We start from the raw sequence: 27,183 nt of genomic DNA, 5'->3' as shown, positions 1-27,183 counted from the left end.
TCTGTTGGTGGTTGATAAAGCAACAGAGGTACTGTTCCAGAATTTGATTCACCCTTACCGTTTGGCCGTTGGACTCCGGGTGGTAACCGGAAGTAAGCGCTTGCTCCACCCCCAGAAGTCTCAAAAGATCCCGCCAGAACTTGGCAACGAACTGGGGACCACGATCCGAGAGCTGTCTCCTAGGAATTCCATGTAGGCGATATACATGGGTGACAAACAGGGACGCCAGTTTTGCCGCCAAGGGCATCCCACTGCAAGGCACGAAGTGGGCTTGCTTGGAGAAAGCATCAACTACTACCCAGATCACATTTTTCCCATGACTAAGGGGCAGGTCAGTTATAAAGTCACGTCTGACCAAGGGCAAGATGGTGTAGGCAACGGGTGTAGCAAACCCTTTTTCTTTCCCCCCATGGACTTAGAAGTGAGACAAACAGGGCACCCCTGGATGTATTTCTCCACATCCACCTGCAGAGAGGGCCACCAGTAATGCCGCCGGACTAGGTGCAGAGTTTTTACGAAGCCAAAGTGGCCAGCTGACTTGGAATCGTGGCACAAATTCAGGACCTCCCCTTGGGTTCCTTTGGGGACATATAATCGATTGTCTCTCAGAAACAGGCCCCCCTTTTCCTCCAGCGATAAGCGCAGTGCCGGAAACTCCTCGTCAGAAAGAATGTCCTTCTGGACCCAACCCCCAGGGACAGGGACCCCTCCCTTTGCCTTGCTACGCGTCATGGCTACCAATCCCAACTGGGAGGGCGTGAACACTGTGTCCACCAATGGGTCGCGCTTACTGTTGTACTGTGGGAGGCGCGACAGCGCGTCCGCCAAAAAGTTCATTTTCCCTGGCAGATGCATGAGAGTGAAGTCGAACCGAGAGAAAAACTCTGCCCACCTCATTTGCTTGGCGGAAAGGGAACAGGGCTGTTTGAGGGCTTGTAAGTTCTTATGATCCGTCCAGACCACGAACGGGACCACCGCCCCCTCCAGCCAGTGTCTCCAGGTGGCTAGGGCCAACTTAACAGCCGCAGCCTCCTTCTCCCAAATCGCCCAATTCCTCTCAGGGCCCAAGAACTTTTTTGACAAGTACACAATGGGGTGCAACTTGCCATCCCCCCCCCTCTTGCAGGATCACAGCCCCTATGGCTACATCCGAGGAATCCACTTGGACTGTGAATTGCTTTGCGGGGTTTGCGTGCGCCAGCACGGGCTCAGAGGTAAACAACTCTTTCAACTTATCAAAAGCCCCTTGGCAGACCTGAGTCCAGTTCAACGGGGCACCAGGGTGCGTTGCCGCTTTCCCCCCGTCCTTGGTTTTCAACAAGTCAGTTAGGAGGAGGGCCACTCTGGCGAAGTTGGGGATGAACGTTCTGTAAAAATTGGCGAACCCCAAGAAGCTCTGGAGCTGTTTGCGCATTCTGGGGGGTTCCCATGCCAACAAGTCTTTTACTTTCCCCGGGTCCATCTCTATCCCCTTACTGGAAACCCGGAACCCCAGAAACTCCACCGAGTCGTGGTGGAATTCGCACTTGGACAGTTTAGCAAACAGTTGGTGCTTGCGGAGCCTCTGCAGCACCTCTTGAACCAAAGGCACATGTTCAGCAGGGTTGTCTGAATACACCAGAATGTCATCAATGTACACCAGGACCCCTTGGTACAATAAATCATGCATAATCTCATTAATCATATTCATGAACACGCCCGGAGCGCCGGCAAGGCTGAACGGCATGACAGTGTACTCAAATTGTCCCAAGGGCGTGTTAAATGCCGTCAAGTACTCATGCCCCTTCTTGATACGCACTCTGTAGTAAGCCTCCCGCAAGTCCAACTTGGTGAATATTTTTGCCCTCCTCAAATGTCCCAACAAAACCTTGATGAGGGTCAAGGGGTAGGCATTACACGTGGAAACTGCATTCAACTCTCGGTAGTCTGTGCAGAGGCGCAATGAGCCGTCTTTCTTTTTTACGAAAAGAACAGGCGCAGCTAATGGGGAAGTGGCAGGTCTGATGAAACCTCGTGCCAAATTCTTGTCCAGGAAGTCCCTCAACTCTCGCATTTCCCTGGGACTCATGGAATAAAGTTTGGCTTTTGGGAGTGGTTCCCCCCGCTTAAGTTCAATGGCACAATCAGTCTTGCGATGGGGGGGGGGCAGTTGATTGCACTCAGCCTCTGCAAAAACGTCCCCAAAGTCCCTATACTCTCTCGGCAAATCGCTAGCCCTCACCTCCGCCACCGCCGCGGTGATGGGAGCTGGCCCCGTAGCAAGCGTGGGCCTCCGGAGACACCTGCAGCCCGGATCCGAGAACATCACAGACCCTGTCTTCCGCTTTACTGTGGGGTCTTGTTCCCGTAGCCAATCTAGCCCCAACACACATGGGAAAGCCGAGCGGGGGGCCACCACCGGCTGAATTCGCTCCCAATGTTTGTCAATGTCCAGTTCTAGGGGAAATGTTTTATCTGTTGCCTCCCCCCCCCCCGGGGCGCACTTCCCATCCAGCTGGGCGATGCGCAAGGGTTTCTCCAAAGACTCTCTGCCCACCCCCAAAGTCTCGGCCATCGTGGGGCTCACCAAGGTTTTGGTGCAGCCCGAGTCCACTATGCACTGGACCCCCACTTGCTTCCCAGAATCTGGTTCGGTTAGGGTGGCTGGTAGTAGGACTAAAGGGGAATCACTCACCGAACATTGTCTAGGTTCAGGCACTTTCGGGCCAAGCTTTCGGTCAGGCCCTCCCGGAACGCTTGTACACGCTGAGGTTCCTTCCATTTCGAAACCGACGCCGCCAGTTTCCGGAACTCCCAGGAGTACTGGGCCTGTGACCCTTGCTTAATTGCCTTAAGCTTGCTCTCCTCTGTCTCGTGTTCAAACAGATCCACAAACATTTGGCGCATTGCCCTCATGAAACAATCGTAGCTCCGCATGGCCCTGGGGTTGTAGCGGTAGAGATCGATGAACCACTTTGCCGCCTCCTCATCCATGCATTCCCCCACGAAGCGAATGCGTTCGGCATCATCTTGGAAGGTGAAGCCCACATCCATCATGTACGCTTGGAGATGCACAAGGAACCCCGGGAACGCTGCGGGATCCCCGGTGAACCGGGTCTTAAATCGGTAGGCTCGGCGAATCTCTGCGCTCCGGAGCTGAGAAGGCAACCTGCCTGGTAGGGTGTTTGCCCAGTCTTGAGCCACCCCCCGTGGTGGCTGCCGGGCTCCCCTGTCTCTCGTGCGTGCTCCTCGCCCTGCTCCCTCGCCTGCTGCTGCTGCTGCTGCAGCCGCTGCCTCCATCTCCAGCACCTTGGCCAGCACCGGCTCCGCCGTTGCCTCCATCCCCCCCTTTGGGGGCGCCCACCGGCGGCTCTGCTCTTCCGCCCACTGCTCCAGCACCCTGCTTGGTCGCTCCCTCATCTTCCGAGGAGTAGTGATGTGCCACCACTTGGGTGCCTTGGGCCCCGATCCCAGCCCCTGACCCAGTGGAGGGACCTGCCACCACCGCCATGTGGTCTCTGCGGGTTGAGTGTGCCCCAGAGGATCGCCGCACTCCAGGTCATCCAGCGGTTGCCTGTAAATCCTGGAGGAGGCGCCTTGCCTCACGCTGGGAATCCGGCCCCAATTCACCAGACACCAAGTGCAGCCAATCACCCACACGGCTCATCTGAGCCTGAAGCTCTTGGACTTCCAGTGCCGTCACCGTCCCACGGTTCGGCACCCCCACGGGCACCCCCACCCATCGGCCGATCGTATCTGGACATCTGCTTACGGTCCGTGACGTGCTGCTCCAAGAACTCGACGTGCCCTGGGGTGAAGTTGCTCAGGGCCTTCGCCATCCTGGAGGGATCCTGGAGGGATCCGAGGGATCCTGATACCGCAAAGTCATCTTGGATGTCACTTGCGTACATCTCACCCTCGTCCTCCTGATCACTATAAAGGGAACCTTCGTCCTGCATGGTTTCAGGAGAAAGGTGTTGTGAAATTTGACTTAATGTCAAGCGCTGTAAGAACTCACAACGTACTTCTATGTAACGAAAGCTTTATTGAGAAGTTACTTCAGACACCTAAACTAGCAAAGTCAAATCTGCCCAATGATACATTTGCAGACCCTTTTCAAGAGAATTCTCCCGCCCAAAACTTGAAGGTTCCCAAGGGAGGGAGGAAGGAGCACCAGGTGCAATAAACCAGGGAGTGTTACTTCTCACACGTCCTTGGGCTGCCCGGCGCCCACTGACAAGATAACTGTTTTTGTTACAAAGAGCAGGCCTTGCTGGCTGGTTCAAAAGATAAATAGTTCACAGCAAATCATGATAGCAGGTTACAGCAGACAGGTTTCGATTTCAGGCAGACAGCTAAATATAATGGGTCGAGGTTACACAGAGACCCACAAGCGAAAGGTAAAACTAAGGCTAAGCAAACATGGAGAGACTCAGGCTAACATAGAGATTCATGGCAGAGAGCAGGCACTGATCCTGACAGACGGGAGGACAGACTACCTGTTACTCCCAGGGAGGAAGCCACATTTCTGCCCACAGATTCCTCAGAGGGGGTTGTTGCTTGCTTTCACGGATGCTTCTGACAAGCCACGTTTCCCCTCTGAAAATAACAAGGTCATCTGGAGGGAAGGTGTGCAGCTGGGATTGGGCCGTGTTTCACATACCCCACTTGGTTATGTATGGATTTTCAACAGTGCTAAATCAAATCACTATGCAAATGAAGGATCATAAATCAGCCAATCATAGACTCTTATAGAATGGATTTATGGACCAACTAGAATTAAAGCCCGTTGTAGCTGATACAATGGGCGCTAGCAGGGGGATGGAGGAAAATAACAAAGAGAGAGGGAGGTAGAAAGGAAGAGAGTGATTAAGAAAGAGCTTGGCAGTGGGAAGAGGAAGGTGAGGGGTTGTCCAGTCTGTAAGGGCATGAGGTTGAATATGTGTGTTGTAGGGGGGGCTACAATGGTGTGGTGCCAAATGAGGGTGTGGAGATATGGGTATCAAGAACCTGTGGTGTGGAATGTTAGTTGAGTGTGGGAGAGGACTGACCTTTGGGAATTGTGGCATAGTGGTTACAGATGAGCTTTCCAGAGCCATGTCCTCAGATATGTGAAGGGAAAATCAGACTGGAGACTCTTCTTAGGGGAAGATTACATGGCAACCAATTCCCCCCAGTTCTGTGGCCCTACTCCTTCTGTCTCCATTTTGTTACGGTTGATATAAAGTTATGTGTCCACATGCTTCTTTCACTGTTGCCCCTTAGAAGATGGATTTTTCTATACTGCTGTTTACTACGCAACGGAATAACAAATCTGTTAACAAACACATTTTCCCCTTCATCTCCCCACAATAGACAACCTGTGAGGGATGTGGGGATGTGAAAGCTCTGAGAGAATGGCCCTGAGTCACCCAGCAGGCCTCAGATGTCCCTAAGCAATCTAAAATCGCCTTCCCTTCCTCCTCCATAACAGTCACCTCTGAGTGAAGTGGGGCTGCGAGCTCTGAGAGAACTGGAATGGTTCACAGTCACCCAGCAGGTGTCAGGTGTCTAAACAGTTTAAGATCACCTTTTCTTCCTCTCCCCAAAACACCCAGGAGGCCTCAGGTGTCTCTAAGTAGTTTAAAATCGCCGTTTCTTCCTGTCCCCACAACAGACATCCTATGAGAGAAGTGATGCTGAGAGCTCTGAGAGAACTGTTATGGCCCACAGTCACCCAGAAGGCCTCAGGTTTAAAAACTAAGGTTTAAAAACTAAGGTTTAAAAATTAAAAATTAAGCAGTTTAAAATTGCCTTTTCTCCCTTTCCCCATAACAGACACCCTATAAGAGGATTGGGGCTGAGAGCTCCAAGAGAACTGTAATGGCACACAGTCACCCAGCAGGCCTCAGGGTACCTCTGAGCAGTTCAAAATCACCTCTTTTTCCTCTCCCCATAACAGACACCCTGTGAGTAAAGTGGAGCTGAGAGCTCTGAGAGAATTGGAATGGCCCAGTCACCCAGAAGGCCTCAAATGTCTCTAAGCAGTTTTAAATCGCCTTCCTTTCCTCTCCCATAACAGACACCCTGTGAGGGAAAAGGGGCTGGGAGCTGAGAGAACTACAATAGTCCACAGTCACCCAGCAGGCTTCAGGTGTCTCTAAGCACTTTAAAATCGCATTCCCTTCCTCTCCCATAACAGACACGCTGTGAGTGAAGTGGGGCTGAGAGGTCTGAGAGAACTAGAATGGCCCACAGTCACCCAGCAGGCCTCAGTTGTCTCCAAGCAGTTTAAAATCGCCTTTTCTCCCTTTCCCCATAACAGACACCCTCTGAGAGGAGCAGGGCTGAGGGGTCAGTTGAAGTAATGACAGACGCAAGGCTTGCTTCTCTCCCTGTGCTAGCTTGCTCTGAAGAAGCTTGGCTATTGCTTGGTCACCCTTCTCGAACAAGTTATCCTTTTATTTTCTCTTCAGCCCAGGAAAGCAGACTTTTCAATAGACATTTTAGCCATAAAAGTTTACAGAAGATTTTGTTTGTGTACACATTACATTGTTATCAAAGTGCAAGACATGGCTTAATCTTCACCCAGGAAGGTTTCCCCAGATTAGCTGTTTACAGAAACGCTGTCTTTCTGATGATCACACAGAGACCAGAGACCTTTCTTGACCCTGCCCCACCCTGGGTTTGCCCAACAGCTAGGAGCAGAGACAAAATCAGACAAATCCCTACATCTCATCCTTTTTAAAAATAATTTTCCAATTGTTTGAAAGCATAGGGCAGCTGATCTCGAGTAATCCAGCGCTGAGTGGGTTTATGGCACAATGACCTTCAAAATGGGAGACATTGCATTAAAAAACAGGTATTTATAATAAGACCACATAGGATGATGGCATAATAGAATAGTTGACGGAAAACAGAAAAATCTGGTAGCCATCCTGTGAGCCAATCAAATAGTGAAAAACCCATCAGTGGTTTGAACATTATTATGTATCATGATTCGAAGTTGTTCTAACTCTTCAATAGTTTTATTCATATCTCAAAATTTGACTTTGCAAACCTGTTTTCCTACTATTTTGCAAAACCCTCAGTTCTTTGCTAAAAGATAATATAAAGCTAATATAAATTGCATTCCTACTATGTACTTGAAGCATACAATAAGCACTCTGAAATCACATTCATAGTCTGTGGAGGAATGTCTCTTGCTCCACCATATCAGCAGCAGTAGGCAGGTAAATAAGAGAAGACACAGGAGTATAGTCATTTAGCTGTGATGATGTGAAAACAGCAGCCACAGGATTTTCAGGTAAAAGTCTTCTTCCTCTGTTGTTGCAAGATTCTTTCTGCAGTGAGAGACTGGTGAGAGATTTTCCATCCCCCACACGATCTGCTGGCTCTGTGATTGAGCTGCTGAATCGTCTGAGTTAGCTGCAGATTGAAGTTTGGGATTGGATTCTTTGTGCCATGTAATCTGTTGCTGGTCTGACATTTTGTTGTTGTTAGGTGCAAAGTCGTGTCCGACCCATCGCGACCCCTTGGACAATGATCCTCCAGGCCTTCCTGTCCTCTACCATTCCCTGGAGCCCATTTAAGTTTGCACCGACTGCTTCAGTGACTCCATCCAGCCACCTCATTCTCTGTCGTCCCCTTCTTCTTTTTGCCCTTGATCAATTCCCTTCTCTCCTTAGCTATTTGTAAAGCTTCCTCAGACAGCCATTTTGCTTTCTTGCATTTCTTTTTCTTTGGGATGGTTTTAGTTGCTACCTCTTGTACAATGTTGCAAACCTCTGTCCATAGTTCTTCAGGCACTCGGTCTATCAGATCTAATTCCTTAAATCTATATGTCACCTCCACTATATATTCGTCGGGGATACGATTTAGTTCATACCTGAGTGGCCTAGTGCTTTTCCCTACTTTCTTCAATTTAACCCAAATTTTGCAACAAGAAGCTGATGATCTGAACCACAATCAGCTCCTGGTCTTATTTTTACTGACTGTATAAAACTTCTCCATCTTTGGCTGCAGAGCACATAGTCAATCTGATTTCTGTGTTGACTGTCTGGTGATGTCCATGTGTAGAGTCGTCTCTTGGCTTGTTGGAAAAGAGTGTTTGCTATGACCATTGTATTCTCTTGACAAAAATCTACCAGCCTGTGTCCTGCTTCATTTTGTACTCCAAGGCCAAACTTGCCTGTTATCCTGGTTATCTTTTGGCTTCCTACTTTAGCATTCCAATCCCCCATGGTGATAAACAAATCATCTTTTGGCATTGCTTCTAGAAGGTGTTGTAGGGCTTCATAGAACTGGTTGACTTCATCTTCTTCAGCAGCAGTAGTTGGGGCATAGACCTGGATTACTGTGATGTTGAATGGTTTGCCTTGGATTCGAACTGAGATCATTCTGTCTATGACCCATTATGCACAGGGGGAATAACGCACATTCGGGGTGGAATGGCCGCGACTAAAATCACCGATAACGCATGGTGCCGGCTGCAACCAGCTGCAGCTTTGGTGCATGCAACCGAAAAAGCCGCGTTAGCGAAACACGGAAGAAAGCGCAGCTTCCGGGTGACTGGGGCGCAACCAGAAGCGGTGCCGGGATCGCCACGTGCATAATTGGTTACTCTGGGTTTTGCCGCCATCACGCCCCGCCCCGTGCATAACCGGTGTGCGTCGCATCTTCCCCCTCTGCATTTTCCATGTGACCCGAAATCGCCGTTTCGGCGGCTGTGCATAATGGGCCATTTTGGGGATTGTATCCCAAGACTGCTTTTCCTACTCTCTTATTGATTATAAAGGCTACTCCATTTCTTCTGAGAGATTCTTGTCCACAGTAGTATACCTAATGGTCATCTGAATTAAATTCACCCATTCTTGTCCATACCTGGTCTGACATACCTTGCTGGAATCCACACTGGACCTGTGAAGATAGAAAAAATACCCTCTTCTCCATGTTATTAGAAGTACCGGTCTTTCCTGTCTTGTGGTCTGCTTCAGACTGTGAAAGCAAACTTTAAGGTTACTGATTAATAGCTGATAATCACAAGGAATGGGATTAGAGTTGGATGTACCACACTGAAGCAGTCCTGTGGATTGAATACATTTGTTGATTTCCCCAAGATCATGTAGCAGATGCCACTTGCCTGATTTCTGAAGCACAAAAACTGGCATGTTCCAGGGACTGTTGGACTTGCTTATGTGTCCATGTTGCAGCTGTTCTGCTACTAACTGCTTTTATTGCAACTTCTCAAATGGTAGAGGCCATTTATTACGCTCCCCAGGAAGCCACGTGAAGGGAAAGGCAGTAGACTTAGACATTTAATTGAATCTGTGTGTTTAGCTGTGCTAATACCCCATATATTGAGTGGCAGGGGGAGAACAAAGGGATGGATTTGAACATGTGTTGTAGACGCAGTAGAGGTAACAACCTGAATCCAGTGAGTGTTTTGCAGTGCTGTACGACTACCTCCAACTCCCCAGAGCTGCTTGACTGACGTAGTTTCCCAAGTTGATGGCCACTCATCTGTGCGGATCACTGTAACATCAGCAGCTATATCCAATAGGCCTGTGAAGGTATAATTCTCTAATCTTAAAGTTAGCATTGGGCACTTAGCGCCAATAGATTGCGTGTGCACTACCAGAGTATTTGTTTCATGAATATTTTCTGGGAATTTAAGAGGCACTGCAGGGATTAAAACCCATTGGTCTGGAGATTCCCCTTTTTCAAGTTTCTGTGGGAAATTTGTCCAGGGTTGCACATGTAAGTTCATGTGTCTGGGTGCCTCTGTCCTGACAAACTCTTGTCATTTCTGCAAGACCAAACCCAGCTGTGGGCATAAGCAGTTGGAGAGCCTTCTGACAATCAGCATTTGCATGATCCTTAGCCAATTTAAGCAGTAGTTCTGCAGCAGCCTCAGGATTATCAATTTATCTCTGAATCGCTTCCTGGAGTCTATTAACAAAATCTACGTAAGGCTATGTGGGTCCTTGCCTGATAGTGGCAAAGCTCTTTGCAGGATTTCCCATAATGGGAACCTTGAGAAATGTCTTATAAGCACATTGTGAACTAATGTTTAAGGTTGCCTCTGGGACAAGAGCCTGTTGTTGCAGAGTAGCATAACCGCCTTCTCCAAAGCGTTCATCCCCTGTCATGCCAGCACGAGCTTGGGCATGAGCTATTTGTTTAAATTCACTTTCCCAAACTACATCTTGTGCAGGAGAAAGCCGCATTCGCATCAACTGCTTCCAGTCCAATGGTAACATAACATATCCATTTCCCAATAGCCTCAATCATGCCTTTAACATAAGAACTGTGAAGTCCTGCATCAATCACTGCTTTACGCAGTTCCCTAATTACTGAATAGGGGAAGGCAGAATAATTAACAACTTGCTGTCCCTCTGCATTTTGACTATAGGTAACGGGACAGACTGTTACAAGCTCAGCTAGTTCTTCTGCTGAAAGATCAGAACTGGTCTTAGCCTGCCCCACCATGCGCTGAAAGGTACTTTTACATGGCATGGGAGGAGGGTCAGGATCAGGATCCAGTGGAAGAACTATAGAAGGAGACTGATAAGAAAGAGGAGGTGATAGAGGTTCATAGAGTGTTACTAGAGGGCTGGTTGTTGGTCCAAACTTTTCAATAGCATATCGGCATAGATGCCAAGTACGCAGTACTTCCACAGGAGCTCGAGGCTCTGTATGTAACACAGCTCCTATTTTTTCTGTAAATTAAGTGACCCCTTTTCTGGGTAGCATGGGCATTGGTTTCCTATTTCCTTAACCAAGCTTAGCACATTCTGTTGTGGGCATTCATGTCTAGCCTTCTTCAAAAGAAATTCCAATTCCTTCCCATGTTGTCACTGTGCTACTGACAGTGACACTCCCATACTTACCGGGATCCAAAGATGATTGACGCACCTGAACCCTTGCTGGGCGAGGTAAATTGAGGTTTGGCATTCAAGTCCCTGCTCCGGGAGCCACTTGAAGTAATGACAGACACAAGGCTTGCTTCTCTCTCTGGGCTAGCTTGCTCTGAAGAAGCCAACCTTTACCAATCCAGTTCAGGACAACACATTTGCTATCCCACCAGCTACTCAAAAAACCTGCACAGATAGATGCCGTGGCCTTGTGGCTGGAGCAGGACATGGGGTGACGGCATTCCAATCCCTGAGTGACCCTCGGCCTGTTGCAACCTTTCAGGCTTAGCCTTGCTGCTGTGAGAAGAGTGGTGAGAAAAGCTTCTTTAGATTCTGATCAGCAAGTGGAATACAAATGGAAAAATGAGCCTCCATTGATCTCTCAATTAGTAGGCTCGATGTTGAGGAAAATCTCTTTATTGAAGAAAGCGGTGAACAGAGAGCAAGGCCACGAGAACAGGTAAGCAGGAAATATGTGAAAAGTGTCTTGACAGCACCGCACTAAATAAATGTTTCATATTATGCTCAGATTGTCAACTGTTATCGTCGACTAGGCCGTAGTTTAGGCATGCAGGGCACGCTGGGGAGGCAGAAGACATTCAAAAGGGAAGACTAGCTAGAAAAAACCCTCATGCCCTTTTGCCAAGGGAGGGGTAATACGATGCAAAATGCCCCTTTGGATCTGCCCTGAAGAGTGGTGCTTCCTGAGCAGTTGGGTGTTGCAGATTATAAGAAAACCCAGGTGGCATGTGCATTTACTCCTCAGTGGGAAAGTACAAAGGCCAATTATTTCTAACAGGCAAGAGAAGATCAGAAAAGATGTTCTGGACAGAATGTAACTTTGGAGAAAGCCAGAAAAACCAACCACCTAAAAACACAGATCACTGGCTTTAGGAGAAAAATAAATTGAAAAATGGATAAGGATTAGGTTTGTTAAGGTACTCCTTGAAAGGCAAACACACGGAGGCACCTTTTTCCAGTTGAGACTCTTACTCTGTCAAGGTCAGTTTTATCAACTTTGACTGGGTCGCAGGTAGAGGCATTTCATCTCACCTGCCACCTGATGCTTTTGCCTGGAGATGCTGGGGATTGAACCTGAGATTTGTTTTGCATGTAAAGCAGGTGTCCTGCTACTGAGCCATGATTATGTTATACAAATCTTGCAGCTTTCAAGGTTCTTCCCATCAATATGTTCATGCAACCAGCTCGTCCCTGCCCCACATATGCACTAAAGATTCTTTCCAGAGAAGCAGTGGATGGACTTAATGGTTTGAGAAAAACAATGAACTTGGCAAGTGAATATTTAAATGCCATCAACCAGACATACAACGTATGACTGTTTTTTGAATAAATCTCACAGTTTTAAACCTAAAGCAAAATTAGAAATCAGTTGTGTTCCGGTTTCAAGATTCAAGAGGGAAGGTGTATTGGTCTGAAGCAGCAGGACAAAGTCTGATTCCAGGTCCATTCCGCACAACTTAAATGTAGCAGAATTCTTACCTTTGATAAGCGCTATTAATTCAACGTTCCGCATGACGTCGCACACAATCTGCAACACTCCTGCAACACTCCCGCAAAAATCGCTTAGTTGTAGCGCATTTCAGGAAATCGGGAAAAGTGGATTCCCCCTGGAAAAACCACTAGACTCTTGAGAACAACCTGCAACACATCCGAAAAAGACATGTACGTTCTTAATGTAGCAGTAGAAAGAATGCCCCTCCCCCGCTCTCAGCCCCTAACTTCCAGAGAAGCGATCACCTTTTTTTTTTTTTTGCATTGACCACCAATAGCAACGAATACGCGAGCACCTGGCTTCCTAGTCCAGACCCCCTTTACAATTAAACCCGAAGAGCCCAAGAGTAAAAAAACCTCCCCAGTTTAAAAATATGTCCACAACACAGCACCTCGTTCACCATCGCCTATAACTTTGGCCAGCAGCAGCAGCACCCTTCGTGGATCCTTTTTAAAAAAATCCTTTAAGAGTGTCCGCCATCCAATTAGGAGGCAAGAATTCCTTCTTTCTCTCATGTGGGAAGAAGTTATATGTGCAGGGATGCCACACCGCACCTCTGTTTTGCAGAACCACTCAAAAGTGCAAGACAGATTCTGCTTCACAATCTTCATCTATCCAGGGAACTGGGAGAGGACCTACATGGAGGGATGTGGAGATCCCTGACCTGATGTCCATCTTTGCTGAGGAGTGCATCCAGGACACCTTCAGATCCTCCCACAGAAACAGGGGTGTATTCGAACAGGTGGCCATCAGGATGCGAGCTCTTGGCCACCAGAGGACTGGCCTGGAGTGCTAGTCCAAGACCAAAACAATGTGTGCCAAGGACATGTGGTGCGTGAATCAAAACAGGCAATCTGGGGCAGCAAGAGTGACCTGCCTGTACTTCGAAGAGCAGCGGACAATTTACGGTGAGGGAGATGGAGATGGGAGGCCGAAGCGAGTGGGGAGAAGCTTAAGGGTACTCAAGTGCCCTGCTGCTTTGGTTGCCGAACCATCCCAGCAGGATGATCCTGAGGAGGCACCCACCACTGGAAGGATCCAGCGGCCTTCTCCTGAGCAACAGTGATGGGGAGCAGACCTTGTCACGCTGAACCTGATGGTGATAATCCCAGGAGAGGAGACTCCGCAGACCCCCCTCGCCTCCAGTAAGTTTATTCCTCAGGATGCCTTGCTTAATAATATAGCCTTTGTGTGTTGACAGTTGGTCTTCATTTGAACGTTTATTCGTTGCAACAGTAGACCTTTCAAAACTGCTTTGTTTTTCAGTGTTCTCAGCGCTTGAACTTCGTCCTTAATTGTTCCCATGTCCTGCTGTAGCCCCTCTCCTTCATTTTTTTTGGCCAGCACCAAATATGCCCCCTTTGTATGGGAGTGGGTGCTGGCCATTAGTTGGTCTACGCTCTTGGATTGGAGCACTAGCTCCAAGAACGCCTCTGCTTCCGCCCTCTGCCAAAAAGTGCCCTTTCTTGGCAGAGACATCTTGCAGAATGACATTTGGACAACGATTACTCGTTGCTACACTCTGCCTCAAAATTTTCAAAAGTATCAGTTCTGTCATCCAATGGGACGATGGCCATGGAGACCCATAGCCACCTCCAGTGCAACAGGGGTTGCCTTCCTAGTTTCCTTTTTTGACCAAGTAACAGGTTTGCTGGATCAGGGAAATTCGGTTGATGTCATTTACTTGGATTTTAGTAAAGCTTTTGACAAGGTTCCCCATTATGTTCTGATGATTAAGTTGAAGGACTGCAATCTGGATTTTCAGATAGTTAGGTGGATAGGGAATTGGTTAGAGAACCGCACTCAAAGAGTTGTTGTCAATGGTGTTTCATCAGACTGGAGAGAGGTGAGTAGCGGGGTACCTCAGGGCTCGGTGCTCGGCCCGGTACTTTTTAACATATTTATTAATGATCTAGATGAGGGGGTGGAGGGACTACTCATCAAGTTTGCAGATGACACCAAATTGGGAGGACTGGCAAATACTGCGGAAAATAGAGACAGAGTTCAACAAGATCTGAACACGATGGAAAAATGGGCAAATGAGAACAAGATACAATTTAATAAAGATAAATACAAAGTTCTGCATCTGGGTCAGAAAAATGAAAAGCATGCCTACTGGATGGGGGATATGCTTCTAGGTAACACTGTGTGTGAACGATACCTTGGGGTACTTGTGGATTGTAAACTAAACATGAGCAGGCAGTGTGATGCAGCAGTAAAAAAGGCAAATGCCATTTTGGGCTGTATCAACAGAGGCATCACATCAAAATCACAAGATGTCATAGTCCCATTGTATACGGCACTGGCCAGACCACACCTGGAGTACTGTGTGCAGTTCTGGAGGCCTCACTTCAAGAAGGACGTAGATAAAATTGAAAGGGTACAGAGGAGAGCGATGAAGATGATCTGGGGCCAAGGGACCAAGCCCTATGAAGATAGGTTGAGGGACTTGGAAATGTTCAGCTTGGAGAAAAGGAGGTCGAGAGGGGACATGATAGCCCTCTTTAAGTATTTGAAAGGTTGTCACGTGGAGGAGGGCAGGATGCTGTTTCTGTTGGCTGCACAGGAGAGGACATGCAGTAATGGGTTTAAACTTCAAGTACAACGATATAGGCTAGATATCAGGAAAAAATTTTTCACAGTCAGAGTAGTTCAGCAGTGGAATAGGCTGCCTAAGGAGGTGGTGAGCTCCCCCTCACTAGCAGTCTTCAAGCAAAGGTTGGATGCACACTTTTCTTGGATGCTTTAGGATGCTTAGGGCTGATCCTGCGTTGAGCAGGGGGTTAGACTAGATGGCCTGTATGGCCCCTTCCAACTCTATGATTCTGTGATTCTATGATTATATCCTGTGGACCAGCAATCAGTTCCAGTTGGCAGGACTACCTTCCGCCAATGCGGCTGTCCATTTTGAAAGGACCAAACAATTCCTGCGATTGTGGAAGCCCCAATGTGTGTTAAAACCAGAGAATCACAAAGTATTAAAATGGAATAGGGTGACTATGAAGGAGAGTGCAGAGCTGGGTTTTGGCCCAGAGCATGTAAGGACAAGGACAAAACAATCTCAAAATTTATTGAACTTTGAAACAACAGAAGTAAAATGAATCTCTCAAAACCTCCCCCTATTCATGTACAGATAAGAGGCGATGGCGCCCTTAACTCTGCACCCCTCCGCATAAATCCTTTTCTTCCTGCTTTCGGAGATGGGAGCTTCCTCCTCCAGGATCAACAGTTCTGGCTCCACAACTGGGAATGGGATGCGGTGACCCTTCGCCTCACAAATGTTGTGTAGTATCACACAATGATAATCGGGGCGACATTGTCTATATGAATATGTAGCCTTGCCATCAAACAACGAAATGGAGCTTTCAAACGTCCAAAGGCACGCTCTACCGCGTTGCGTGCCCGGGAATGTCTGAGGTTATAATAGCTTTGGACGTCTGTCCTTGGCCGCTTGTACGGTGTCATCAGCCATTTTCGTACAGGGTATGCTCCATCGCCTAGTATCAGTGCGGGTACCCGAACACCCTCAATGGTAGCAGTGGGGTTACCTGGAACAAATACCCCTTCATCCATGGCTACCCTCAAGTTGGACTCCTTGAAGACCAGGGCATCGTGCCTCCTCCCACTCCATCCAACCTCAGCATCTATGAACCTGCCAGAGTAGTCCAGAGCAGTGGTCCCCAACCTTTTTATCACCGGGGACCGGCCAACGCTTGACAATTTTACTGAGGCCCGGGGGAGGGTGTAGTCTTTTGCTGAGGGACGTCGCCGCCGCCTAAGCCCCTGCTCCGCTTGCTTTCCCGCCGGCACCCCGGACTTCCCGTTGCCCGCTGGGGGCACTGCCAGTAGCACCTGTGTAGTGCCACACCCAGCCATGGCAGCCACTGGAGATCACCAAAGGTGAGCTGGTGGCAGAGTGGCAGGGCAGCCCCTGAGGCAGAAGCTGGGGAGGAGGACGAGGAGGAGCCGCAGCCCAGTACCATATGATCTACGGACCGGTACCGGTCCCAGGACCGGGGGTTGGGGACCACTGGTCCACAGTGCCTTGGAGAAGAACAGAGCAAAAGTCCATCCTGTTGCCATATTCCTTGATACTGCCCTTAGGTGCTCTAATAGGTATATGGGACTCATCCACGGCTGCAAAGCAATGAGGGAAGCCAAGCCTTGCGAACCCATCCATGCCCTGTGTTAAAAAGAGAGAGAGAGAGAGAGAGAGAAATCAGGTACTATGGACAAGGAAGGTTAAACGCGTATTCGTTACTATACTTTCTGTAAATAAAAAAAAACATTAAGAGAAAAATACTGTAAAGGGGAATCACCGCTACCCACCTCTCCAAGCCAGTCTCCCAGGCACACCACCTTGCTGTAGAGCTCTGCCTCCATCGCGAAGCTGAACTCTAGCACGATCTCGCCAGCCATGGACACTCCCAAGCCGAACTGCTGGGAAACATTTCGAAAGTAGTGGGGACTGGCCAAGTACCACAACACAGCAGTGACTCTTTTCTCGACGGGAATTGTCTTCACATGCCAGTAACACGGCACGTCATGCGACCATGGAGAGCTTCGACAAGTTCCATAAATGTTGCCCTCAACATTCTAAAGTTGGAAAGCCAGTGGTTATCATCCCAGCGAGAAAATTTTCCCACCAGTCAGTGGATCTCTTGCCCACCCAGAACTGTCTTGGGAAACGCAGCTCTGCTAGAGCTTGCCACCGGATCCTGGCCGCGACACATGACCTTTGTGATCTCCTGTGCATCACCGCCCTTCTCGTGATCACCCTTCTCCTGCTGCTGGACAACCTTTGTCTGTATCCCAAATATTGTACCCTCATCCTCAACACAGTGGCACGAACATGCAGAGCAAGAGCCAGAATCCGAGCCACCAAGACAATAACGACCTGCTCCATTGCAACGTTGCACTGGACAGTTCAGGGACAACAAAGAAAGTGAGTGGCCAGGTGTGCGTTTGGCTGGATATATGCAGGTAATCTGTGGGCATAAATTACCTGAGCCCATTGTTCTAAAACCCTTTTTTCTTTTGCAACGATCGGGGATAAAAGGTATATCGGAGACAATGAATAAACATATATTCGCTGCTACTAATGTTTTATGGTAAAAAAACCAAAAAACACAATGGTGCCAAGGGCTTCTGCGGAGCGGGAATCGTTGATTCATTGGCCGAAAAAGTTCTTTCTCTCACTCCGCCCCCCAAGCATGTGTGCTTTGGTCTGGTTTACCCAGGGAAAAGATTTTTTCTAAGATGCAACAAATTACAGCTCTCTTTGGAGCAATGAGTAACCACATATTTGTTACAAAGTATGCTTTTGTGTGTTTTAAAAATAAATAAATAAAGGGGAAAGGTGTTTGCAGTTACACTAGTGCAAGGGTACTCAACCTGTGGTCCAGCAAATTTGTGCCAGCAAATGCTGGCAGGGGCTCATGGGAATTGTAGTCCATGAACATCTGGAGGACCACAGGTTGACTACCCCTGCACTAGTGGGTATCTATGCTTCATTGGCTGTCCTGCTTGATTGACGGCCGGGGGCAGGACAAAGCGTCACGAAGCGTGAAAAAATATCCCATGCTTTGTGGCGATTCCAGTGAGACTAGCGCGTAGCGAAAACATCGGTAATGGGAAAGGCTTTTTGACACTACAGCCGGCTGCGTGCATTAATAAAGACTGCCGTTTTTTTCTCAATTTTGCTACGATTTGGCTATATTGTAGCCTGTGCGGAATGGCCCACAGTGTCATCCTTAAAAACAACAAAGTGTTTTATTCAATTTTGGCTTCAAGGACCTGTCATGGCATCAGATGATGAGCGTATGCCGTGGTAACACTTGAGGAATATTTGCCACTTGTAGTCAGTAGATTTGTACTTTGTGGTCCTTTGCACAGTGAGTGTGTGTGAGTCCCTAGGGTTGCCAACTCCAGGTTCAGAAACACCTGAAGATTTGAGGGTGGCACCTGAGAGGGTGGAATCAATGGAGGGGAGGGACCTTGGGAGGGATAACGCCATACAGTCTGCTTTCCATGCAGCCATTTTCTCCAGGGGAAGTGGAATAAATGTTTTAAATAATCTTTTAGTGATCTATACTACCTGGAGATCAGGGGTGAACCTGGGAGATCTCCCAATCTAAACTCTCCCAGCCTCTGTGCTGAGTAAAACACTCCATACATGCAAACAGACTCCAGACTACGAGAGCTGAAAAGGCAGGATCTTTAACCGCTCCTATGGAGCGGATTAAATAAAGCCCTAAGGGCTATTGGGGAGGCGTTAGGGCGGGCTCTGTCCGTGATAAAAACACTCTAAGGGCTCCTGATTCGCCCCTACAAGTGCCACTCTTGGCCCAAGTGGCCGATAGGGAGGCACGCAAAGCGCGCCTCCCCATCGGCCACTTGGCACGGCCTCGCCCGCAAGGGGACTCCTTCCCATCGCCCTCAGGAAAGAAGCAGGGATGCCGCGTCGAAGATGCAGCGTCCCTGCTCCTTTCCCGCGACCCCCCAATGCCACGCTAACGGGTCAGTCCTACTACCCCGCCCTCCATCCCCAGCCCCCTTCCAGCCCCGCTGCGGCTGCCAATGACACAAAGACACCCCCACACACACACACTGCCACGCCCAGCCACCACCCACTAACCCACCCACGCCCTCCCCAGCCCCCTTCCCAACCCGCCGGCACTTCCCGAAACAAAAAAAACCACCCGGCCACACATTTCAACACACACCTGCCGCCCGCTAACCCCCCAAACCCTCCCCAGACCCCTTCCCGACCTCCCGCCGCTTCCCAAGACAAAACAACCCTCCCACCCACACACTCCGGCACCCACCCGTCACTCGCTCACCCTCCCACCCTCCCCAGCCCCCTTCCCGACCCGCCACCGCTTCCCGAGACACAAAAACCCTCCCACCCACACACTCCGGCACCCACCCGCCGCCCGCCAACCCCCCTAACCCTCCCCAGATCCCTTCCCGACCCGCCGCCACTTCCCGAAACAAAAAAACCCACCCGGTCACACACTCCGACACACCTGCCACCCGCTAACCCCCCAAACCCTCCCCAGACCCCTTCCCGACCTCCCGCCGCTTCCCAAGACAAAACAACCCACCCAGCCACACATTCCGGCACCCACCCATCGCTCACTCACCCTCCCACCCTCCCCAGGCCCCTTCCCGACCCGCCACAACACCCCGACAACCATCCGCCGCCTCTACCCCAGCCCCTGTCTCCGCGCTTCCAGCCCCCACACCAACTGACCCTTCCCCCAGCTGCTCCCTGCTCCCTGCTCCACGCTCACCTTCTGCCAGCCCTCCTGCTCCCTGTCCCTCTCTTCCCTTGGGCCTGCCAGCGACGCCGCCAGCCAGCGCAGCCTGCGCGCCGGCCGGCATGCCATGCAAATGAACCAGGCATGCGCGGACTCACGCGCATGCCTGGTTGCTCAGCCCGACGCCCCGCCCCAGCCCCCTGCCCCCCAGCTGCAGCACGCATGCCCGGACTCCTGAGCATGCGTGCTTCCCTTCCTCGTTGCCCGCACCACCCAACCTCCACTCTGCACTGCTTACCTGCCTGGCCCCACCAGCTGCCCAACAAGCTCCCAGGTACGGGGGCCTCGCCCTATGCCCGCACTCTACCCATTTTTATAAATGGGCTTTTTTTCTAGTTTGAACATAAAACCCGAAGGACTTCACACATATCACAACAAAGCTGCACCCAGAAATGAGGGTGACAGAGAAGCAGCTCAGGATTAAAGGATACACACACAAAAATGGAAAATCACATGTCCATTCAAAACAACATGATTCACTTTATTATCGAGGCCCTGAGGTGAGTCACTGTTGCATGGCCAAAACCACCTGCCCATCTGTTGCTGAGCAGCTACAGCCTTACCAGAAAAGCTAGAGCGATTGCAAAGCAGACAAATATTTCTTGCCTGCTGTATCTTGCCTGTAACATGAAGAATTCTTGCAATGCAACACCAAAAAATGTAAAGTAACCCCTCCTTGCACAAGAACCACAATGCATTCCATGACCCACCTTCCCCTTAATGTGCAGTGCATCCACACAAGTGGATGTCTCACAGAGAGCCTCTCTGGGGAGAGTTGTTTGAAGCTGCACAGAGACTGGAGGGTACATGGTAGGCCTTCATTTACCAGGCTCCTTCCCCTTGGGGTTTGTAGTTCAGTGAGGGGCTAAGAGCCTGCAGGCCTTCCCCCACAGCTAAGTGCATGGGGAGAGAGGAGAGCTGGAGTACAGAGGACTAATTTGCCCAAAGAAGAAGGGCTGGTTTTAAAAACCCACTTTTTACTACCTCAGAATGTCTCTAAGTGGCTTCCAATTGCCTTCCTCTCCGCACAACAGACACCCTGTGAGGGAGGTGAGGCTGAGAGAGCCCTGAGATTACTGAAGAAGAAGAGTTGGTTCTTAGATGCCGCTTTTCCCTACCAGAAGGAGTCTCAAAGCGGCTTACATTCGCCTTCCCTTTCCTCTCCCCACAACAGACACCCTGTGAGGGAGGTGAGGCTGAGAGAGCCCTGATATTACTGAAGAAGAAGAAGAAGAGTTGGTTCTTAGATGCCGCTTTTCTCTACCTGAAGGAGTCTCAAAGCTGCTTCCAATTGCCTTTCATGGCCTAGGGGCCACATATATTAAGCCCTGTGTGCAAACTATGGCCATCAGGCTGTCCCCTACTGGTCATCCCCTGCTTAATGTGGCCTTTCCATTCCATTCCATATAACAGGATCCCTAGTGTGGGTGGGTGGGAGAGCTCCATTGTTCGAAATCTTCAGGGGAAAATTTAAGGCCATTTTATTCACCAGGGCTCTTAATGTGGGGCAGTTTTTAGGCAGGAGGGGTTTTCTGGAGCCTCTATTTTAAATTGTGATATTTTAAAGGGAACTAATAGGCCAACTTGAGCTACAAAGGCAGCAGAATATATTCATTTTAATAAATAAAAATGACTGCCAGTAAATTAGCATTTAATTTTTCCATTAACAAAGCAGAACTGGGGTTACCGAGGTCATCCTAGAAGTGATCTTACAAAGAAAAGAGTGATCTTAGGAAGAATTTGACTGTTCATGTATCGGTATGGTCCATGAGGTCTGCAGACAAAATTGACATTTGTGCAATGGCAAAAGTCATTACAACATCAGGTGCTGAGGAGCTCTCGGTTACAGTTCACCTAATGGCAAAGAAAGGAATTCCTCTGTGTTTTCCCGTTGTGGTGGCCACAGGTGAACAACATCACGTTGTGAACTTTGAGATTATATCAACAGAGAATCCAGATAACGACACCCGTCCTTCTTTGATCGTTCCCAGTTTTAAAATCAGCCTTTACTGCCCCCCAGTGCCATTAAATGGAAGCAGCATTTTGCTTGGAACAATTTTCTTCAGCAATCCATCAGCGACACCAAAGACTCTGTAGAGAAGTGACATCTCTGTTTGGGGCTTATGTTCACGGTCCACAAGTCTCCCCTGGCCACTGACAGGGGTGAAGGTGAAGGAAGAACGTGGTGGAGGAGGGCCGGACCTAACACTTTTGACACCCAGAAAGGAGAGCCAATGGCAGGCTCCTTTCACTGCTTTCATCACTTCCAGGAAGAGGAGGGGCCTCCTGAACATCTTGTGATGTCATAATATTTTTTGTGGATGGCATCACTAAGAATTCCTTGCAGCCTGCACTATTGTTTTATGAATGCTGGGCTTTTTATGTTCTAAGAACATTTGCTAAGAGCACTTTAGGAAATAATATATATATTTTTAACAAGGAAAGAACAATTTAATCATAGAAGTTGGAAGGGGCTCAACGCAGGATAAGCCCAAAGCATCCTGAAGCATCCAAGAAAAGTGTGTATCCAACCTTTGCTTGTATCCAACCTCCTTAGGCAGCCTATTCCACTGCTGAACTACTCTGACTGTGAAAAATTTTTTTCCTGATATCTAGCCTATATCATTGTACTTGTAGTTTAAACCCATTACTGTACGTCCTTTCCTCTGCAGCCAATGGGAACAGCATCCTGCTCTCCTCCAAATGACCACCTTTCAAATACTTAAAGAGGGCTATCATGTCCCCTCTCAATCTCCTTTTCTCCAGGCTGAACATTCCCAAGTCCCTCAACCTATCTTCATAGGGCTTGATCCCTTGGCCCCAGATCAGCTTTGTCGCTCTCCTCTGTACCCTTTCCATTTTATCTACGTCCTTCTTGAAGTGAGGCCTTTACACTTATCTTTATTAAATTGCATCTTGTTCTCATTTTCCCATTTTCCCATTGTGTTCAGATCTCGTTGAACTCTGCTTCTATCTTCCGGTGTATTTGCCAGTCCTCCCAATTTGGTGTCATCTGCAAACTTGATGAGTAGTCCCTCCACCCCCTCATCTAGTTCATTAATAAATATGTTAAAAAGTACCAGGCCAAGCACCGAGCCCTGAGGTACCCCGCTACTCACCTCCCTCCAATCTGATGAAACACCATTGATAACAACTCTTTGAGTACGGTTCTCTAACAAATTTCCTATCCACCTAACTATCTGAAAATCCAGATTGCAGTCCTTCAATTTATCCATCAGAACATCATGGGGAACCTTATCAAAAGCTTTACTAAAATCCAAGGAAACGACATCAACCGAATTTCTATGATCCAGCAAACCTGTTACTTGGTCAAAAAAGGAAACCAGGTTGGTCTGACAGGACCTCTTGGAGAAAATTCCATGCTGACTTCCTTGGATCACTAAATTGTCCTCCAGATGTTTGCAGATCGCTCCCTTTGATATCTGCTCCATTATCTTCCCTACAACAGAGGTCAGACTCACTGGTCTGTACTTTCCCGGGTCATCCTTCCTCCCTTTTTTGAAGATCAGAATAACGTTTGCTCTCTTCCTGTCCTCTGGGACATCTCCAGTCCTTAAAGAGGTCCTGAAGATGATGGAAAAGGGTTGTGCAGGTTCTCTGGAAAGTTCTTTGAGCATTCTTGGATGCATTTCATCCGGCCCAGGGGATTTGAACTCATCCAGTGCAACTAAATGCCTTTCGACAATCCATGTCAACCTGCCACCCAGACACTATCCTTTGGCTACTACCATCTCTAGATGTGCCTAAACCCTTTTACCTGTGGGAAAAAACAGATGTAAAATAGGCACTAAGCCTTTCTGCTTTCTCTGCATCTTCTGTTAGAGTTTGTCCATCCGTACCCAACAGTGGGCCTATTGCCTCCTTTACTTTACGTTTGCTCCTCACATAACTGAAAAATCTTTACTTGTTACAATGGGCTTCCCTGGCCAATCTTAGCTCACTCTCAGCTTTGGCCTTTCTGATGATTGATCTACAGTGCCTAGTAACCTGTAGGTACTCTTCTTTAGAGCTCTGTCCTTCCCTCCATTTCCTGAACATTTTCCTTTTCTTTCTTAGTTCCTCTTGAAGTTCTCTGTTCATCCAAATAGGCTTCTTAGAGCTCCTGCAGTGTTTTCGTATTTCTGGGATAGTCATTGATTGAGCATGCAATAGCTCTTGTTTGAGTAGCGCCCACCCTTCACATGCTCCCTTCCCTTCCAGCATTCTCATCCATGGTATGACACTCATCATGTCTCTGAGTTTATTAAAGTTTGCCCTACAAAAATCCAACATCCGCGTCTGGCTACAAGCTTCCTTGGCTCCCCATCTCAAAAGGAATCTATGAGGACATGGTCACTTCCCCTAGGGTCCCTACCTCCTTCACCTCATCCAACAACTCTTGCCTGTTGGTCAGTATTAAGTCCAGTATGGCTGAACCTCTTGTGGGTTCATCTACCATTTGATAAATGAAATTTTCAGCCAGGCAGGTCAGAAAGTTGCATGACTGAGGACGCTTTGCAGAGTTTGTTTCCCAGCACACATCTTGGAAATTGAAGTCACCCATGATGACAAGGTCCTGCCGCTTGGATATTTTCTCAAGCTGCTCACAAAGTGCAGCATCCACATCCTCTCGTTGGTCAGGCGGTCGGTAACAGACACCAACCACCACCCTGTTTGTTTTCCCCTTGCTTATTTTCACCCAGATGCTTTCCACTGTAGATATACTCCACTAGAATTTCCTGACAGGTAAGCCCTTTCCTCACATACAGTACCACTCCTGCACCTCTTTGATCCATTCTGTTTTTTTCTGAACAGTTCATTTGTTGTTGTTATGTGCGAAGTCGTGTCCGACCCATCGCGACCCCATGGACAATGATCCTCCAGGCCTTCCTGTCCTCTACCATTCCCCGGAGTCCATTTAAGTTTGCACCTACTGCTTCAGTGACTCCATCCAGCCACCTCATTCTCTGTCGTCCCCTTCTTCTTTTGCCCTCGATCGCTCCCAGCATTAGGCTCTTCTCCAGGGAGTCCTTCCTTCTCATGAGGTGACCAACGTATTTGAGTTTCATCTTCAGGATCTGACCTTCTAAAGAACTATCAGGGCTGATCTCCTCTAGGACTGACCGGTTTGTTCGCCTTGCAGTCCAAGGGACTCGCAAGAGTCTTCTCCAGCACCAGAGTTCAAAAGCCTCAATTCTTTGACGCTCGGCCTTCCTTATGGTCCAACTTTCGCAGCCATACATTGCAACTGGGAATACCATAGCCTTGACTAAACACACTTTTGTTGGCAGGGTGATGTCTCTGCTTTTTAGGATGCTGTCTAGATTTGCCATAGCTTTCCTCCCCAGGAGCAAGAGTCTTTTAATTTCTTTGCTGCAGTCCCCATCTGCAGTGATCTTGGAGACCAGGAAAATAAAATCTGTCACTATCTCCATTTCTTCCCCATCTATTTGCCATGAATTGATCTTTGTTTTCTTGATGTTGAGTTTCAAGCCAACTTTTGCACTCTCCTCCTTCACCCGCATCAACAGGCTCTTTAGTTCCTCTTCACTTTCTGCCATTAGAGTGGTATCATCTGCATATCTGAGGTTGTTGATATTTCTCCCTGCAATCTTGATCCCAATTCGTGACTCCTCTAATCCCGCATTTCTCATGATGTGCTCTGCATACAAGTTAAATAGGCAAGGCGACAGTATACAGCCTTGCCGAACTCCTTTCTCAATTTTGAACCAGTTAGTGATTCCATGTTCAGTTCTCACTGTTGCTTCTTGACCTGCATATAAATTTCTCAAGAGACAAATAAGATGCTCTGATATTCCCATCTCTTTAAGAACTTGCCACAATTTGTTGTGCTCCACACAATCAAAGGCTTTAGCATAGTCAATGAAGCAGAAGTAGACGTTCTTCTGGTACTCCCTAGCTTTCTCCATGATCCAGCGTATGTTGGCAATTTGATCTCTAGTTCCTCTGCCTCTTCGAAATCCTGCCTGTACTTCTGGAAGTTCTCGGTCCACATATTGCTGGAGCCTAGCTTGTAGGATTTTGAGCATAACTTTGCTAGCATGAGAAATTAGTGCAATGGTGCGGTAGTCTGAACATTCTTTGGCATTGCCCTTCTTTGGGATTGGAATGTAAACTGACCTTTTCCAATCCTGTGGCCATTGTTGAGTTTTCCGAACAGTTCATATCCATCCACTATTGCATTCCAGTCTTGAGAATCATTCCACCAAGTTTCTGTGATGCATACTAGATCATACTTTTCCATCAGCATGAGAAGTTCCAGCTCTTCCTTCTTATTGCCCATGCTTCGGGGGTTAGTATAAAGACATCTGAATCCTTTTACTTTTGGTTCCCTATGAGCTGGCCTTGCCGGTTGGGCTGCCCCCCATCGGTCTCCTTCCTTACACTCCCTATGTTGATTGTCTCCTTCCCCTTGTGGCTTCTGTTTAAAGCTCTCCTGATGAATCTCCCCAGGTTCCTGCCAAACACATTCTTCCCCAGCTTCGATAAGTGCAGTCCATCAGGTGCTAGTAGACCTTCCTCAAGAAAGCCTATCCCATGGTCCCAGAAACCAAATCTCTCCTGCCGGCACCAACTACGCAGCCACTGATTCACCTCCATTATCTTCCTCTCCCGACGCATTCCTCTTCCCTTGACAGGCAAGACTGAAGAGAATACCACTTGTGCCCCCATTTGTTTGAGCTTCCTCCCTACATCTTGATAGTCTTTTTTAATAGAAGTGATGGCATCAAGAGGACATGCATTAACGATATAGGCTAGATATCAGGAAAAAGTTTTTCACAGTCAGAGTAGTTCAGCAGTGGAATAGGCTGCCTAAGGAGGTGGTGAGCTCCCCCTCACTGGAAGTCTTCAAGCAAAGGTTGGATACACACTTTTCTTGGATGCTTTAGGATGCTTAGGGCTAATCCTGCATTGAGCAGGGGGTTGGACTAGAGGGCCTGTATGGCCCCTTCCAACTCTATGATTCTATGATTCTATGTATTCAGGGACATGTCATTCGTTCCCACATGGACCATTACAAATGGGTAGCGATCCGTAGATTTGCGGAGTTTGGGCAGCCATTCTGAAACGTCTTTAATTTTTGCTCCTGGCAAACAACACACCTCTCGGGTTAGGGGGTCAGGCCCAGCCACATGGTGATCCATTCCTCTTAGCAGGGAGTCTCCAATAACCAGTACTCTCCTTTTTTTTCCTTCTCAACTCCATTTCCTTCTAACCCCGTGGCCTCTTCACTTTGTCTTAGACTTTGTTTTGGGACCTCTTCCCTCGTTGACCCTTGCACCTCCTCTGCAAGGGCCTGAAATCTATTCTGGAGCTCCAAAGGCCCCCGAGAACCATCTCGTTCTACTCCGTTGAGTCTTTTTCCTAACTGTCTGCAGAGGCTTCGTAATGAGGTCAATCTCCATATCCTCTTTAGGACTGGTTGTATCCACTTTATTCTGAGTTGCACAGC

The 27,183-nt window shown here is 48.4% G+C and overlaps 1 protein-coding gene across 1 annotated transcript in view; it reads left to right on the top strand.

The window, feature by feature from the left end:
• The first annotated feature begins 7,120 nt into the window (after nt 1-7,120).
• The window catches only part of LOC143822473 (G-protein coupled receptor 83-like), a 41,089-nt gene continuing 21,026 nt past the window's right edge, over nt 7,121-27,183 (top strand). Inside the window, exon 1 of the mRNA XM_077307657.1 lies at nt 7,121-7,264. The gene's annotated coding sequence lies outside the window, so the exon portion shown is untranslated. The remainder of the gene's footprint in view (nt 7,265-27,183) is intronic.

Source organism: Paroedura picta, chromosome 13, assembly GCF_049243985.1.
Source record: "Paroedura picta isolate Pp20150507F chromosome 13, Ppicta_v3.0, whole genome shotgun sequence".
NCBI classification, from domain to species: domain Eukaryota; kingdom Metazoa; phylum Chordata; class Lepidosauria; order Squamata; family Gekkonidae; genus Paroedura; species Paroedura picta.
This window is presented reverse-complemented; position numbering and strand designations above follow the sequence as displayed.